This window comes from Nelumbo lutea, chromosome 3 (assembly GCF_056320005.1).
Source record: "Nelumbo lutea isolate HS-2025 chromosome 3, American lotus-T2T, whole genome shotgun sequence".
Lineage (NCBI taxonomy): Eukaryota > Viridiplantae > Streptophyta > Magnoliopsida > Proteales > Nelumbonaceae > Nelumbo > Nelumbo lutea.
In genome coordinates, this window is record NC_142686.1 from 64,078,677 (window position 1) to 64,083,158 (window position 4,482).

Sequence of the window (4,482 nt, forward strand, 5' to 3'; positions counted from 1 at the left end):
AAAAGGAAATCTACAGAGATTGGTTTAGCACCTTTAATAAGCAATATCTTTTCAAATCAAGAATCATGTATTTACCGTCATAGTTTCTTTTTCATCATATATCAAACTACAGTCATAATCATCTATATGTTTGATGTAATGCAGCATTTTCTATAAACAAGAATTTAAGGTCCTAATAAATTAACTTCAATTAACCAATTGAAAATAGTAAATTTCCTTTAATCATAATGAAATCAAATTGATGAATACAAATGACAATGGATTCATAGCATAAACATTTTTTTTTCATTACAATTTTGAATTTACATGATTGAGCTACTTAAAAAATAACATCTGTTCAAAAAACTAGGGTGAAGGCATTGAAAGCTTTTGAGAAACAAGGAACTCTTGGCTGTAATAGCCCTATTAACAAGCTTAACAATTAGAACTAAAGAAAGAAAATTTACAACATAAGGATGAGGAAAAGATGGAATCCTTGATCATGACTCCAGAATAAGAAATGGACTGTATCTCCAATGGTCACCTTTAGCCCTTGTTCGCTTCAGAATGTCTGTCACTTTTTGCCTCTGTTCTTTGCTTGCTTCTTCTCTGTGCATTAGAATCATATATAATTGTCAAGAACTCATTCAATAGATTTTGTATGTTCAAAAGGAGGGTTGAACAACCACCTTGTCTCCTTTTTGCTTCAGATTTTGCAAAGAATTCCATCCATTCATCAGTCATTACAAACACAGGTTCTTCCTCTTCTTCTTCTTCCAATTTTTCCATCAAGTCCTCTTGTCCCCTACTTATTGGAAAATACCCATTACAACAGCTCAATGCACCTTATCATTAGTTAGATAAATAAAATTTGTAATTAACAGAAAAAAAGTTATAACTTATAATAGAAACAAAATCATTCCTTGAGAAATACTGACAATTAACTTCTAGTCTTTTTTGTTGGCTGTGCAATATTACTTGATTCATCAAACATCTACTTCAATTTCGAAATGAAAACAATAAATTTATCAATTCTGCATATTAAAGCAACATCTAATCTTGAAAAAAAAAAGAAAATTGTAAATGCCAACCGAAGCAAATGCAACCCAAAATCATCATGAGAATCACCAATCATGTATAAACACTTCAATCTTACTTGCAAATTACAACCACATACAAACTGAATCCACATCTTACCCACAAAATCCAAACCAAAATGAACCCAATTAACCCAACTGATTGCAACAACCGTCTCAAAGGAACCAAGCCCACGAAAAATCAGACACTGGAAAACTAAAAGAATATGCCTAAATTAATAAATTGAAGAAATAAAAAAGAAAAACCCGGTGGAACCCACTTACAGTGCTCCTGAATCGTAAGCTTCTTTAGACTCCGAACCAACAACCTTCTGATTGTCTGCAATGGAAAGAGAATACCCTGGTTCAGGTTTTTCAGAGACTAATCTCGAGAGTGTCGGAGGAAGAGGAAGAGGAAGAGGGAGAGGAAAAAAGGGAGGAGGAGAAGAAAAGCACGGGCGTAAATGGATGTGGCAGAATGGGTGGAAAGGAAGCACGTGAAATCCACAGTGAGGTTTCGGCCTACAAAACGGGTGGTGGTGGTGGTGGTGGTGGTAGTGGTGACAGTGGTGGTGAGGGCAGAAGAGAAAAGGATGATTATACATATGGTAGTGAGTCGCATGAGGAGGCGCGGGCGCCCCACTTCCGTGCTGCAGGGTCTCCATTGTTAGGCTTTCTGCTTTTTCAGAGGTTGCTCTCGATACTCCGTAATGGTTGAGGGCTTACGATTACGAAGATAAAACTAGCTGCCCCCTGAACTTTTGAGAATCACAAAAACCTCCTCTCAACTCTGAAGTTTCTGGCAATTATAAAAATCGCTTCTATAGTTTCTTTATTAACAAATACCGCTCCTGAGCTTTTGAGAAATTTAATCATAACCCAGGCAAAAAATGTATACATTTATGAAATTATCCCTAGAGTGTCATTTAAAGAAATCATAAAATATCATATTTGCCCTCAATCTAGCAACATCTCCCAATTTCCCTCATTTCCGCTAACAAAGAAGCACTAGCTAGTAGCTACAACCATGGCCGTCAAACCATTGAATATATTCATTTGAATGAATTATTTCTCTCACTTAGCGCAAAACATCTATCATCCAAAAGGTATATCGAAATACCTTATCATTGATGTCACGCATTGCACTTGGAGAATTAGAGAATCTTCAATCCATTTGACATCATTTTCCATTTAATTTGCTAGCCTGTTTTTTCTTCCCGGCTAAAGGGGATTAAGGCTTTGATGATAATTGATTAATCCAACTGGAACTACTGACCATTTAATTGTTGGGAGAAAAACAATTCAACCCAGGGTCAGAATTTATAGGCATAAAGTACTGTTGGGGTAGGTGTCAGCTCGGAATTGATGCCTAATGAGGGCGGATTTGGCCCTCTAGTGAAATTGTGACACCTGGCACCTCATGCAAACCAAGTGCAGCCTCTTGACGACTGGGTAGCTCGGCATAGGCAGTTCGGTACAGCTAGGGTAGCTCGGCATAGGCAGCTCGGTATAGCTAGGGCAGTTCGGCATAGGCAGCTGGCCACTCCGCAGTCAGCCTGGCGTCTTACGAAGAGCTCACCACTTAGGGGTAGCTCGGCACTTACAGGTAGCTCGGCATAGGCAGCTTGCCACAGGCAACTGGCCACTCCGTAGGTAGCCTGGCGTCTTACGAAGAGCTCGCCACTTAGGGTCAGCTCGACACTTACAGGTAGCTCGGCATAGGCAACTCGCCACAGGCAGCTGGCCACTCCGCAGGCAGCCTGGCGTCTTACGAAGAGCTCTCCATTTAGGGGCAGCTCGGCACTTACAGGCAGCTCGGCACTTAGGGGCAGCTCGACGTATCGCAGGAAGATCTCCTGCCTGACAACTGTACCTGATAGATCCGGAAACCTGCACCCACGTCTCTCGCTAAGCGGCGCTGTGCCTGTCGGTCTTGAGAATTGTCCCTTGACTGGCAGAGCCGTACTCTACAGCAGCCGCCTGCACCCGCCACCTCAACTCTGACAGTAACGGCCGCAGCAGAGAGATAGAGACAGTTATGCCTGACTTGACAGAGGCTGTTACGCCTGATTTGATAGGACACCACTATATAAGGACTCCGACCCCCAAAGACAAGGGGGGAGGGAATGGAAAAATGGAGTTAATCCCTGCTCTCTAGCTCTCTCATTTCCCTCCAAGCTCTCTGCAATCAGAATGTTAACTTAGGCATCAAAGAGTCCCCGCTGGGTAAACACCCCCAGGTCCTCTGATTCAGTTCTCACAGGTTCCTCAGCTCCCACCGCCTACAAAGAGGAGGAAAGAATGGAGTTCTTGCAGGTCCCTCAGCTCCCGCCGCCTACAAAGGAGAGGAGATCACCTCATGCAGAGGGCAGTCGGGTTGCGCTACACCAGGGAGCTCCACCACCCTCTAAGTTACAAGTCACCTAGGAGCAAGTCAAATGACGAGTCCACCCGGGCAGTTCTCCACCAGGGAGCTCGTCACCAGGCAGTTCTCCACCAGGGAGCTCGTCACCAGGCAGTTCTCCACCAGGGAGCTCATCACCAAGTAGCTCTCCACCAGGGAGCTCGTCACCAGGCAGTTCTCCACTAGGGAGCTCGTCACTAGGTAGTTCTCCACCAGGGAGCTTGTCACCAAGTAGCTCTCCACCAGGGAGCTCGTCACCAGGCAGTTCTCCACCAGGGAGCTCATCACCAAGTAGCTCTCCACCAGGGAGCTCGTCACCAGGCAGTTCTCCATCAGGGAGCTCGTCACCAAGTAGCTCATCACCAGGCAGTTCGCCACCAAGTAGCTCATCACCAGGTAGTTCGCCACTAGGGAGCTCCATCATCCTCTGAGTCACAGGCCACTTGGGAGCAGGTCAAATGATGAGGTACTTAGCCAAAAAAAATTGATACATCACAAAAATTGGTACGTGACTAGAAACGGTTACATCAATGCCAATTCACAAGTGGGCGTTGATGCATAGAGTGTGTGTTGTTGCCATTTAAATGTTTATAGCTTTACAGTAGAAATTAGAAATCTGCATTGGGCCTGTCCGTACTTCTCCCATTGTGAGACATCATGTAATACTAAATCCAATGACCCTTCCTGTAAACAAGTGTGAGTGAGTATGGATTCAACCAGTAAGTCGTTCGGTGAGACATCATCAGTTCCCTTGTTTACTCAACCCCAAGAAAATAAAACAAGTCCAAAGAGAAGCAAGGTAGTATGGACATGACAGAGGAAATGAGGATGTAGATTTTGTTCTCTCGTTCATAATGATCAAATCTTATAGCTAGGTTGGAGAATCCTTTGTTAAGTCAGCATACAACGAACAGATGAGGCTACTTCCATTACATACATAGGCAGGTGGGTGAGGGTGGACTTACCATTTTGCTTCGCATTTTCTTGCTTAAGTTCAACAAACTCTGGAGCACATCCATTTCT

The 4,482-nt window shown here is 43.4% G+C and overlaps 1 long non-coding RNA gene across 2 annotated transcripts; it reads right to left on the bottom strand.

The window, feature by feature from the left end:
• Nucleotides 1-266: 266 nt before the first annotated feature.
• Nucleotides 267-1,837, bottom strand: LOC148865339 (uncharacterized). Of its 2 annotated transcripts, none has more exons than XR_016110635.1 (4): nucleotides 1,659-1,837; nucleotides 1,341-1,395; nucleotides 669-784; nucleotides 267-588 (listed from the first exon to the last, which is right to left on the bottom strand). It is a non-coding gene; the product is annotated as an uncharacterized LOC148865339 (long non-coding RNA). The 2 variants fall into 2 exon arrangements; XR_016110634.1 differs by having other exon boundaries at nucleotides 669-787; nucleotides 1,659-1,791.
• Between the last annotated feature and the right edge of the window lie 2,645 nt (nucleotides 1,838-4,482).